Below are 14,753 nucleotides of genomic sequence, written 5' to 3'. Positions count from 1 at the left end.
ATAAACGCGTTGTACGTATCTTTTACCAAAATATAATCTATTATGTGAGTTTCTCATTTATTTGGCTTTTTCAATATATGTTTCCACTCAGTCAGTGCAAAACTGTTAATCTACACATTTAAATAATTTCGTTCAAAATTTAGTAGAATTTTCCCAATTTTGCCCGTTTCAAAATTCTAAAAACACTGCATCCTGTAGTTCCATAGCCGGATGTCGGAGTTGGATGAAGATCAATAGTAGACTGCGTTCTCTTATATGAACCTACACGAAAAAAAATGTGAATTTTATAGGTGATATAATTCTCTAAACGATACAATTCATATATACTCAACTTTTCAAATGATGCAATATTCCACTCGTACAGAATTTTCCGTGTACAATTTGCATTTTGATAACAATTGATTGTTGTTGTATTGATTTATATGTATCTATAAAATGTTTAAAATGACGAATGTAACAATTAGATATTTCCTTTGTTTCATTTCGCTTCCGATTATTGCGAAATATTCCTGCTTTTTTTCGGTAATTTCTTCAAACAGATTAAAAGATGATAGCTGTAGTAATTGTTATAGATAAATAATTGGAGAGAAGGATTGCTAAGAGTACCGTAATAATATCCCGGGTTGGCGGTTCTACGCATAGGCCACTGGTCTTACAAACCAGTTGTCGTATGTTCGAACCCCGACCTGGAAGGATTCATAGTGTCAGTAGAATCGTAGCACCAGCCATGCAATGGTTCTGTACGCTCTGAATTGGCTGCGAAGTCTGTTGAAACAGAAGGTCAAATTTTCCACTACAGGAATGTAATACCAAGTTAAAAAATACAGAATTATTTGTAGATATGGGTTCCTGTGGTTCAGTCGATTAACTGACGTGCTTTGTGATCCTATGTTTCTCAGTTCAAGTTGCGTTGTTGCTATCAATCTTTTGTTTTTTTAATTCATTCGATTTCCAGCCATGTAATTTTTAAATCACAAAATTTTATCTGATCTTGAATATAAATTTGTGTGAAATATGATGCTGTTCATTCATCATCTAATAAAACGTGCACAGTCTAAGAATAAAATGACCAGTGCAAAGGACATGCAAAGACATTATTATTTTTACTTATCACCCGATTCCAGATAAGATTCAATAGCGTACGAAAGTATGATCTTTCGTATGTTTCTAAGAGTGTAAGTTCCAGTAAATCAAGCATATTTTTTGCATATACACACATACGTTTTGCGATCTCGACGAACTGATTCGAATGGTATATGACACTCGACTGTCCGAGTCTCGTTTAAAAAATCGGTTTTCACAACGATTGCGTATTCATCCTTTATGAAATAGCTATCTCAGAAAATTTCACACACTCTTTGGCTGAAAAATGCGTAAGGCCAATAAACTGTAAGCCTAAAAAATAAGTCAGGTTTTGGGTGCAAATCTTGACCATCTCTAGTTCCCGGAATCAACAATGATCAAAGGGGCTGGGGTTCACTAGGAGATTTAGAGTACCTATTATCTTTCTTCGGACAGTACCAGCTTAGATGCTGTGTGGAATCCGGTGGAAAAAATGAGCCAAGAACAGATCCACTGGGTTCCTGCTTCCATGTCGTAAAAGGCGACAATTGCTCTTTTTCCTTTCAGTTATCAGATATTTTCAATGTTTCATTTCTGATTACTCCCTTTTACTAAATTATCTCTTCATTTAACTTATCAATTTTCGTCTAGCTTTCGTCTAGACTTCTGGACTTCGTCTAGACTTCCCGGGACTTCAGTATCGGATATTGTTGAAACGTTGACTCGGGAAGTCAGTGCGTTTAGTGGTGCATCCGAGCATCTTGAAACCGGAACATACTAGGTCGCACGCGAACACTACCATTACTGAAATTTGTACTAACAAATATCCGTCTCCCGTGACACTTCTCATTCCTTAGACGATCTACGTTTGTGCCTGGCACTGATCAATGTACCCTGGGGTTACCAGAAGATGTACATTGAAGGATGATTTACCAGTACCAGGTCGGATCATTTAGAAACTCCCTTTACAATTTCAGCTAATCCCGATCAATAACGGTGTAGCAACCAGGGGTGGTCGCTCAAGCTGGGTTGAGAACATATTTTTTAAGTATTCGAATGTTTCGTAGCAGTCACGTACCCAGAGGGGGGGCCCAAGGGGCCCGGGCCCCTCCCGAAATCAAAAACAGATATATAATTATTTAGAAGGTCTCAGACAATAATGTAATACAATAACAGTTCCAGTGGAAAAGTTTAAAGTGTGTGTTAAAAACACCCGTAAAAGGCACACCGAGAATTAGCTACATAAGCAATCTACAGTAACGTTATTTTTTTTATCTTTGGGCCCCTCCCGAAACGAAATCCTGGGTACGGGCCTGTTTTGTTGTATTGATCAAGTTTTGAGATAAATAAAAATATCATGAAAACTTCGAATAACTTGAATTTTTACCCACATCTACAATGTTTAAACTATGGGAATCCTATTCAACGTGATCTGTCTAAATTGTGAAAGACACTGACCCATTTCTCTTGCAATTGCCACTGAAACAAATGAAAGGAATAGCAAACGACATTATTTCAAAGCATCCATATTAATCAGTTAAAACGGATAAAGATTTATTCACAATCATCCAAAATTCGACCGAAGATTCCCGACCCCCCTAGATGGCTATCGAATGATAATCCTTATTCTCACCGTTCCGAGCAACGAATTATTCTGATTTCGACTAACGACTTGCCACACTTTTACTTACGGATACGAATATCCAGCTCCTGGATGTAAATTAAAACAAGCCGACTATCGATTCAATGCGACAAAGAGAACCATTCTCCAGATTCCTGAAGTATTCTACACCTTTCGTCGTGTTCGAGTGAATCCGAACGGATTTTGGGATGAGGATCGGTTAGTAACGGGAAAATAGCCACAGGCAATGTTCGGATGGCACTTCGGTTTAAAATTGAAATTACATCGCATCCAATGATGAACCCCACCCTTCGGGATCAATCGTCGTCGTCGTTGATAACGCTCGAAAAGATTACAAGGCTGTTTGGGAAATTCTCTGTTGTATATTGTTTCAGTGACCCTTCCGGCGCGGTGCCAAGGCATCTTCCATTCGCTTCTTCTGCCGTGTCTAAGCCAGTGCCGTTGAAATAAAAAGGATGACACTGGAATTAATTTTCATCTCATTTTACTCCAAATGGATAATTTATCCATTTCATTAGGTCTGATTGGAAGGGTTTACGACGGATTGTCTTCCGGTTCAAAGAGTAGCCTAGGACAAATAGGAACACTTGCCAACGGCATAAATTGTGATTTCGGTTGAATCTCGGCAGAATGTGGGTGGGGCGGGGAATGGGGTGGTACCTATCAGGCACCATGTCAGAGCCAGATTTAGATTCCAACATACAAATAAGCTGTGTCCTAGTATTCTCTACCTGTGCCAGCCGGTGTGATGGATTATACGGGGATATTAGTGTGTACCGACGGCACTAGGCAGGAGATTTTGGCATCCAAATGGTGCTTGTTTCTGATTACTGCACGAATGAGTTCACCACCCTACTGAATAGATGTTAATTGGATGTTATGCAGGCATATGCAGAGACCTGTGGTACTGATTGATGAAGATAGTGCCTAGTTGACATTAGAAATATCCTATAGAAATTTCATCCTAGCGAACCAGATAGCACATATTTCGAATGCATTCCAGGGCTAAGTGAATCGTATGGGACACTGTATGATGCAACGAAGTTCAAAAATATGCTTGATGAAAAGAGTTTCTATCCAATCCATTACATAACTGAAAAGGGGACACATCACTCATTGTTGTTAAAGAGTGGTGTTTATTTCACTCGTACGGTATTCCATTTGCGTCTTCATAACAATATATTTCACCATGAAAACAATATGTTTCATTTAGTAGGGAATGCTAGTTGGAATTGTATCCGTTCAGCTTTCCATGTTAACATATTGTGCAATAAGGGCCATACAGTTATCAGAAAACTTGTTACGATCAGTAGGACTATTGGAAATGCAATTGATTTATTCTACATTAACAAATTGAAATGGGTTGTAGCTCGTATAGGATAAGATATTTCTCAGTATAAATTTATTTCCGATTGACTGTGCCAGAGAAAGTAATGAATTCTAAACTTTTATAAATCTGAAAAATAATTGTAAAGAAGGACAGCGGCTTTGACCAAGTTATTAAGTAAGATTGGAGTTGCTCGAACATGAACAGATTAATGTATTATTCTCCTTTCCGGCGGAATTAGTGAGCAATCAAATCCTCGGACTGCAGAAGTTTTGGAACGTGGTTATCTGCTAGAGCTATATCAAAAGTCTAAGAAGACTTCTACGAACACTAGAAAATAAATTAATTTATTTAAATTAAACTATGATAGAGAGAAAGTGATTCAATAGATTGCTCGTTTGCTGGTTTGCTAGTGAACAAACATACACACTTCGAAAAAACCCTGTGATTTTACACACACCAAAAAAATTTGAACTTTACAGGTGGCTTAATTCCTCATACGATGTAAATCATAAAGACCTAATTTGTCAAATGACGGATAATTTCATTGACTTAAGGGGCGGGTAGGGTCTAACACTTTTTAAAAATCATTTATTATTTTCTTTATATTTTCTGATAGTAAAACATTTCCAGAATATTCTGTGAAATTTTCAAGCCTATTTGAACAAATTTCTGATAGTTTTTGACCTTTGTGTATGGCTATCTCATTCTGCGAAGAAGCAAACGTCCGGCGCACAGGCCAAAGATTTCTACTTCGATTGACTTCAAAACTTTACAAAACATTCTTGAAATGTTTCATTATAATAAATTATAAAAGAAAAAATATGATTTTTTGAAAATGTTAGACCCTACGGGCTCCCTGGAGTCATAAATTGTTTCTATTGATTTTAAAGACAAAAAACTCTAAACGCGTTTTTCTCGAAAGCAGGTTTTGAAAGTCCATCGTCATTCAGAAACTACTGCACCATTTTTTTTTTTTTTGAAATTTTGCACTCACTTTCTACATATGAAAAACCAGACCCCAACGTTTTCCTTTCCGCTGTTTGTTACTTTGGGGAAGCTACAAAATGGTAGATTATTTCGTGAAAAATCGTATTTTTAACTCTGAACAACCACCAAAAATTAAAAAAAATCAAACATAAACGTTGGGGTCTAGAAAAACTTCTACTCTAACTATGCTGCATTCATTTGTTCACTTCTGATTAGTCTGCGCTGAGATAAAGTGGACACCACTAATCATGATTTTTGAGAAGTGTTATCAAAAATACCTCTTCACCGGCTTATTTCTTAATATTTTTCCACGAAAAAAATACAAAATGTTGTTCGAATGATGCTTTTTATCTTGCAAAACATTTTAATTTATTTTGCTGAACGATAATTCTGGAAAAATTCGCAGAAGTGATGATTTTTTCGTCGTTTAGACCCTACCACCCCCCCTCCCCCCCTGAATTGTGTCATATGTAGATTTGCGTCACCTGTAAATTTCGTTTTTTTTTTGCTGTGTACGATAACTTGGACAACTGGCTAGCGAGACCAGATCCATATGTTCTGTTCCGCAAAAAAGTAGGCACATGAAATTTGTTTCAAAAATGTGATTATCAACATTGTATCAAATTTCTAAATTATAAATAACACAAAGCCTATCTGTATTTGATATAAATTCACTATTGATAATTGGTAAAATATCAAAATTTTTTATCAAACATTTGTGTCGATTGAATATGAATATACCTAAGAATATTGTTATGTCTAATATTATTGTTTTAAAATTGTGTATCGTAGAATGTAGCTCAGTGGTATTTTCTTTCTGTAAGAGAAAAATGACCATAATTTCACTGCAATGTTTAAAACAAACAATTTATTTGGCATTGAAAATGCCTTATACTATGTTCACACTATGAGTTAAAACGAGTTTTACCTCTGATTTCATGTTTTGAGCGAAACAACATGTTTTACGTTTGCGTTATTTCATATTCAGAAACGTCACATTAAAACATGTTTTCCCGAAATAACATGATATAATTGTCAGTAAAGCACAACCCTGCTAGCATTTTCCTTCACTTTTCGACTATGTCAATTGACAAGCTTGATACAGAAAGATTTTTGCGCCGAATACAGATTTTTGGAAAAATGACCTGGCAACGCAGATAGGTACAACGATTTTTCTTAGTGTGAACAGTGCGGTTTTAACTTTATATTACTATCGTTAAAACATGTTATTTTCGGCCGGTGTGAACATAGTATTACTCTTCACTATACGGGGCCGTGTATCGCCACGTAACTTTTTTCGATCATAGTTTTGAACGCTTATACTTCAGTCATTTGTTACTGGATTTATATATTTTAACCAATCGATTCACAAACATTCAACTTAAACATATGAGGCATCGTCGTTGAAGTATTTCAATAGTATACCATTGAAAAATCGGTTTAAGTTGACCTATGCTTTCACGAGCCAATCAGAGCTTTCCATAATGACGTCATCTTGATTAGTGAGCGGATGACAAAACTTTGTGTGCGATGTGTGGATGCTACTTTCTGACTTCTCCTCACTGTGTTCGCTTGAGTAGCAATTTGCTGTTGATTTTGATTCTCCGGTAACAAGCAGATAATTTAGATCGTTCGGCGATGCATTTTTCGAACCTAACTTGAACGCGCTCGTATCTCGGTGATTTGTTGATGGATTTGCACCATTTACCTTAATTCGAAAGCATTACTTCAATATTGTACGAATAAAAATTAATTGATTTGTCGACGGGGTCGTGTGGATACTGGAATTTCCATTTACGAGCAAAACGGAGACTCACTAATGGATTCAGTTCAAAATTGTGTTATGAAGATAGTCGGAGGTACTTCTTTTTCCTGGAATGTGGCTGAACCCTACCAACTATCTTTCAGCATAAGCCCTTATTGAACCAAACAATAATCATGTAAGAGAACGGGTATACACATTTTAATTACTTCTAACTAGGTGATTTGAAGATGAATTTATACACCCAAACCTCCGTTTACGTTAACTTTTTTTACGTTACCCCTTTTTACGTAACTCTCCTTACGAACAAAATCATAAATAACGTAAACTTTTTTCACGAACAAAATCCCAAATAACGTAAACTTTTTTTATGAACTTACTTCGTAAAAAGAGGTTTTTGCACATAATGAAAATAATTTCCCGCTCATTTATATTCCATGGAAATTACTACAATATGGATATTTTCGAAATGGGTTTGATGAGTAGATGTCGAAAAACGATGTTTGAGGTGGTTTTAAATTAGAAGATGGCGACCTCCGGTTTATTGATATTCCTTGAAAACCCTTACAATATGGGTATTTTTGGAACGGGTTTGATGAGTATAAGTCGGAAAACGATTTTTGAGGTGGTCCTGAATTCCAAGATGGCATAGCCAGCTGCTCTAGTCTTTTATATCCAGGATTTCACTTAATTATGGTACTTGTTCAGCAGTTTCAACAGTCTTGATAATCTGAAACTGATTTGTCTGGTATTTTAATCTTTTTGCCTTTCTCATATAGAAAGGTTATGCAATCACTTGAAAAACCGACTAGTGAAAATTGGCCCGGAGGGCCAAGTGTCATATACCATTCGACTCAGTTCATCGAGCTGAGCAATGTCTGTGTGTGTGTGTGTGTGTCTGTGTATGTGTGTGTGTGTGTGTGTGTATGTGTCAAATAATCTCACTAGGTTTTCTCGGAGATGGCTGAACCGATTTTGACAAACTAGGATTCAAATGAAAGGTCTCGTGGTCCCATACGGAATTCCTGAATTTCATCCGGATCCGACTTCCGGTTCCGGAATTATAGGGTAAAGTGTGTTCAATATTGTACACCGTCACTTAAACCGGCGAAGCAAAAAACGTGAAAATTTTTCTAAACTGGTCTCAAAACTACACAAATCGATAGTCATTATCATTAGGCAACAAAACAAACCGATTCCGGCTATCGTGGTTCCCGGTATCCGGTTCCGGAAGTACCGGAAATAGTGGTCATATATACCAAAATGGTTCTCACTCACTTTTCTCAGCGATGGTTTGACCAATTTCCACAAACTAATATGCAAATGAAAGGTCTTCTGGTCCCATACGGAATTCCTGAATTTCATCCGGATCCGACTTCCGAATCCGGAGTTATAGAGTGCGTACTAGAAGAGTTTGTGTGTCATGTTAGTTGGTGGCCGTACGAACCGACTTTGACTATACCGGTTCTCGGGTTCCGGTGCCGGAAGTGCATATAATAGTGAACCCATTTCGTTCTCTTAAGGATGGCTTACGCAATCAAAGCACTGTTTTATTCTGTATGTTATGCATAAACAATCACTTGGTTTCTTTCAAAAATCGAAGAGAAAATTTTTGAATAGAATACCACAATATTATATGTACATGAAAAAGGCATCATTACACCACTAGGTGGATTAAGACAGGTTTTTCTACTTAATCCGGCTATAATTTAGATCTCCCGCAGATATTAGGCTACTGCTCCAAAAATGTAAGCTGTTACCAATGAAAACCGTTCCGAAAATATGCATATTGTGAAAGTATTCAAGTAATTCGAGAAATATCGACACAAATTGTAAAAGTTTTCTCGGAATAACCCAAAGCCGCCATTTGGGATTCCAGAACAATCTCAAACATCGTGTTCCAACATGTACTCATCAAACCCGTTCCAAAAATACCCATATTATAAGGGTTTTCAAATAATATCGATAAACCGGAAGTCGCCATCTTGGAATTCAGTACCCCCTCAAACATCGTTTTCCAAAATCTGCTCATCAAACCCGTTGCAAAAATACTCATATTTTGAGGGTTTTCAAGGAATATCAATAAACCGGAAGTCGCCATCTTGGAATACAGAACCACCTCAAACATCGTTTTCTGACATGTACTCATCAAACCCGTTTTAAAAATACGCATATTTTAAGGGTTTTCAAATAAAATCAATAAACCGGAAGTCGCCATCTTTAAAAGCAGAACCACCTCAAACATCGTTTTCTGAAATCTACACATCAAACCTGTTCCAAAAATACCCATATTATAAGGGTTTTAAGGAATATAAATAAACCGGAAGTCGCCATCTTGGAAAATGATGCGACCTAGAACATCCTTTTCCTGCAAATACTAATAATTTTTGTTCCATAGTTATCTATTATATTAAACATATCTAATAATATACATACATAAGGAAAACTTTTTTTACTTTATAAATTCCAAGTAACGTAAACTTTTTTTACGTTGAAAATTCCAAATAACTTAAATCTTTTTTACGTCATAACTCGATTTACGATGTCCCGATGATTACGTAAATGGAGGTTTGGGTGTATTACTTCTCAATAAACATTAGATCAGGTTCTCAGTTTAAATGACAGATTCTCTTCTTTCTTATTCGATTATTACGGTACTCTCAGCAATTTATTTCTCTAACTATTTGCATAGAATAATTACTATTGGCACATTGTCGCAAAACTGATATGTAGAGGCGCTGCTTGTTTAGAGATGGTATTTCCAGCAAGAGCTGTCAAATCGGTAAGAAAATTTTTAATTACTCCACCCTTTTAACGATTTCTTATCAAAAAACAGGCAAATTCATTTGAAAAATCATAGTAGAATTTGAGAAAAAAGTTTTTACTCTGAGGTGGTAATGTTTATCTTAATTCATTGTGCGGAAACTAACGCTTATTTAGAATGGAGCCTTGAACTTGATTTAATACCATTTTTCAAATGCCTGGAAAATAAAGTAACCAAATAAATGGTACTTGATCGCTAAATATTCTAGTATTCTAGTATTCGGTTTCTGTTTAAAAAAATATAAAAGTAGTAATAATTACTTTGAATTGGATTTTCTTCTATTCCGAGTGTACTGTTATTGCTGATATCTATTTGTACTATTGAATCTATATATATACAAGGTGAGATGAAAAAACTGCAACAAAGTAAAACGCCATAATTTTTTCATTTTTTTTTAAATTTTTTTGAATGAAAGCAAAAAATGTCGGAAATAACATCAAATTTGAGAATCGGTTTAGATTTGTTCGAATTGGCCACCTTTGGCACGAACTATGGCCTTCAAACGGCCAATGAAACCATCACACGCTGCCCGAAAGTGGCTCTGCGGTATTTTGTCCCATTCTCGGCGAAGCGCTTGCTTGAGATGATCGACACTTTGGTATTTTTTAGTGCCAACCTTGCTTTCCAAAATACCCCAGGCACAATAGTCCAACGGATTGACATCCGGAGATTTTGGTGGCCATTGTGCGGTGGAAATGAAGCGAGGAACCTCATTTCTTAACCATTCTTGGGTGGCGCGTGCTGAGTGCGATGGTGCTGAGTCCTGTTGGAATGTCCAAGGTCTGCGGCCGAAATGTTTGCGTGCCCAGGGCTTCAGAACTCCCTCCAAAATATTTTCGCGATAGATTTGCGCATTTATTTTGACCCCACGGTCGATGAATACGAGCGGCGAGCGACCATCGGCTGTTATGGCGGCCCACACCATCACCATGGCCGGCTTTTGAGTTCTGGTGGCCAACCGAAGTTGCAAATTTTCAGCTGACCTCTCTGGCAAGTAAACACGATCATTTTGTTTGTTTACAAACTGCTGGATAACGAATGGTTTCTCATCGGAGAAAACCAAATTCGGCAGTTCACCACTTTCGGCCAAGCGAAGCAACTCTTTAGCTTTTTCGAGTCTAACTTTTTTTTGCGCATCAGTAAGATCTTGCACTTTTTGGAACTTCAATGGCTTTAGTCCAAGCTCATTTTTCAATATTTGCCGAATGGCATATTGCGATATGTTCAGCTCACGAGCCATTTTTCGGCCACTGCGACGCGGATTTCGTTCAATTCGCTTCTTCACTTTTCGAACCATTTCTGCCGATGTTGCTGTTTTTTTTCGTCCACTTCCTTGACGTCGGGCTACGCTACCAGTATCACGGTAACGAGCGATGGTACGAGACACAAAAGATTTATTCACTTTTAAATGCTGGAGGGCTCTAACGATAGCCACTTGTGGTTTTCCAGCCAAATGCAAAGCAATCACACTATCACACTTGAATTCCATCACAAATAACTTTTTTTCTGAAAAATTCCCACCAAAATGCTTTTGTGCGCTTGTAAATAATATAATGAGCTGTCACTAGAATAAATCTGACAGCTGTGGGACGAGCGGTTTAGAAATGACAGCAGTCTGAAGTTGGTTGCAGTTTTTTCATCTCACCTTGTATATATATGGAATTTTCCGTTGAAAAAGTCGTCAATGATTGCTAGATCTACGATTGATGTTTGGCGCGCAACGAGTTGCATAAGTGTTTGGTCGTCGAAGAAAAGAATACTAGATCGTAGAAAAAATCGTTTGGCGGGAAAACAATAGTTTTGTGTAGAGATTTCACATGCATACTTGATTCATGCTTAATTGGATATCACTATTATTGCTTGCCAAATGACTCAATAACGGAATGCATATGACTGTTCTAGAAAACCGCTGCAAACAGGAGAAAAAGTTCTGATATCGTTTACCAGTTGATGGATTGTGTGTATTGGAGTTAGATAAATAATATTGGTCATCGTGAGCGCGAGTTTAACAAATCAGAAAATTTTTGATTGAATCAATAAAGACATTGTTCTGTAGAAGCGCTAATATCAAACTGATAGATTTTCCATGCTTTCTAATGATTTAGCGCACATAACAGGTGGCCATTAGATATTAAAGTTCAATATGATTATCATAATGGATTGGCAAGATCAATATCAAATTAAAATTTAAGCGGCGTCTCTCTAAGAAACCAAAAGTTCCACAGTACCTGACAGGCCCGTGTGGGGTTTTAAGAGAGAGTTCAAAAGAAGTGGGGCATGGGTTCCAGGAGGGTGGAGATTAAAGGGTGGGGAAAGCGCGCAAATTTGAAGGAAAAGTCAAGTTATTTGCACTTTTATATAATAGGTACTCTATTGTTCATGGAACCTAATGTTGAAAAATCTTCCATTTGTTGGAGAGGGGAGTGGGGTAGAGATGTGGATGTAGTTGTTAAAACCCCTGAACGAACGCCCCCCCCCCCTTTGCGCACGGGCCTGGTACCTGAACAATATCCACTTTATTAGAGCCCTAAAGAACGCGTGGCACTTTTTGGCAACTTGAATATACAGAACAAACTCTGAGAAAACTTTCTCGCTGCTTAAAAACTGTACAAGGAACTGCTTCAAAGTTTATGCTGTTGCGTCGGGTGAACATTCAAGCATGAGTAATTCCTTAAAACGGACTGTTCAAAATGGTTTGTATGCTTTGTATGTATATGTTAAGTTTATCAATACAAAATTCTGTTTAATGAGCTTTTTTATCCATTACCGAAAGCAAGAATCACATCTGGAAGAGCAAGCGTGGCACCTTATATCCATTATGTCTAAGCCATTAGAGAGAGATTCTTTATTGACTCAAATGATGGGATGACAATCTGTGAATTTGCTCAATTTTTTCTTAACAGAAGTATTTCACATTTTCACATTAATTTTTGGTGATATTGCTTTTTGAGCTGTGTGTCGAATTCCGTTCATTGTAGGATAAGTAATCAGAAAAATAATGGAGATAAACGTTAACTACTTAGTCGTTTGACAATTCTGCTGTCCGGAAACATAAATTCGAAATAATAATTTTTGGGAGAGACGCAGTTCGACGGGTCAGCTAGTAAACGATAAAAATGTTGCAAATCTCTATTGCCGATATGAACATTTTCGAAAAAATCCTCCTTTTCTTGGATCGATTTTTCATTGACAGGTGTCACCTACCGGTAATTCAGTTTTGCGGCAATGTGTCAATCGTCTTTTAATCTGCATTGAAGATACGAAAAATACAGGAATATTTCGTAATAATTAAAAGAGAAAATAAACAAAGAGAAACTATAATTCTAATGCAACAACATAATCAATATAATCTAATGATCATCGAGATTTAACAACCAGTAATTTCGAAAACAATTAATTCAAGCAAAGCAGAAGTATGTGCTATTTATAATAAGTACTTACAACGAACTTAATTGAACTGACTGATGTTTGAACGTGAACACGATGATATGGAAAACCAGGGAGCAACATCAATCTGTTGTGAACAGAAATGTCTATTATTTTAGCGAAATTTCGCAAATAAGCTTTTATTATGAATATTATTATAAATACTTTTTGAACGATAATGTATTAGTAACTAAGGTTTCTAACTTTCAAAAATCCTTACATTAGCTTTAGAATCATAGAAAAATTTTCACAATTGTTAACCTAGTTTTCAAATTTTAATCTGTTTAATGAGAGATTTTGAAAAATTGCATTTTCAATGTCATCACGGTCGGTCGTGTTTCGTACACAACCCTGTAATTTTTTATCATACTTTAATGAACATATACAGTGCTGTTTGGCGTAAGCGCAGAGTACGATTCTTTTAAAATATTTTAAACGATTATTCAAAAACATTTGAGGTGCGGATTTTTGGATGCGAGATAAAATTTTTTAAAACACTGGTAGTATTTTGTTTCCTAGAAATATCAATCAAACTCGACGATCGGCTTAGTTTTGGTGAGTGTGTATGTGTGTATGTATAATTTTTATCGAATAGATTCTTTATTCAGGGGCCATTACAAGTAGTGTGTTTCCATTTTGGGAAACTAGTAGAGCCTCTTTTCAATAGTGCATAGGAAACATCAGAAAGCAGCTATCAATGACATGACCAGAAATGTCAATATGACGATTGTTTTCCAATTCAGTTATGCATGAGTGGCTTAGTTTCTTGGATTTATATTTACATTCATTTGCACAGAACCTAAATCAAAAGAACAGTCTCCGGATCGAGTACACTCACTCGAAATATCGTATATCGAAAGCTGTTCAAACAGACTTCTGATTTGACAGGTAGATTTCTTTTTGCTTCCGGAATTATTCGCATGAGTGCATGAGTGCTTAGTGAACCAAAATCCGATAAGGGAAGATGAGATAAAATGTACTTTCTAAGGCTATACCTGAACAATAAAATAATAATCAATCTTGATGATTGCAAACAACCTCGCATTCAATTCACACCGCATTGAAAAACTAATTTTCATATAAATATTTATTTTTGAATTTTTCATTCTGGAAATGTTGCCGAATGAGCGGCATAAGCATTTGAGCATAAATTTGTTTACAATCTTGAAATCAATGGATTATCCAAAATTTATGTCAAAAATTAGCACACAGAAAAAAAAAATGTAATGAGGCGGGACCGGATTCGGATTATTTTTTGTACCGTAGCTACTTTTATGCCATACTAAGCTATCAATTTATTGCAAGTTTCTTCCAAAAATGTCAGTAACTTTCCAGAAAATCAAAGGAAGCGTAATTCTTCAGATATGCGTTTGACTTAATTGTACCGTCATTGGTGCTTGCTATTTTTGCAGACACCAGATAGTAGAAGTAGTAGTAGAGCGGCTCTTTTCAGCTCTTTTATGTCCGAAATAGTTTTAAAATTCTTTCAAAGAGTCTGCCTACAAAAACCTATGTGTATATTATTGTGAGATATTCAGCTTGTTGTTGTTTTTCGTTGAGTTTTAAATGTACGCAATTGTTGATTTGTAGGAATTTAGGAACAAGTATTCTTCATGTTTTTATCACAGCGAGCTGAGTAGGTAATCATCATAAATTGTAAAATAAATTTATCAATTTTATTATCTATTTAATCTTTTTAACAAATAATTACCTTTAGCAG

This window comes from Malaya genurostris, chromosome 2 (assembly GCF_030247185.1).
Source record: "Malaya genurostris strain Urasoe2022 chromosome 2, Malgen_1.1, whole genome shotgun sequence".
Classification (NCBI taxonomy): domain Eukaryota; kingdom Metazoa; phylum Arthropoda; class Insecta; order Diptera; family Culicidae; genus Malaya; species Malaya genurostris.
The sequence above is the reverse complement of the archived record's forward strand: the minus strand, read 5'-3'. Positions refer to the sequence as shown.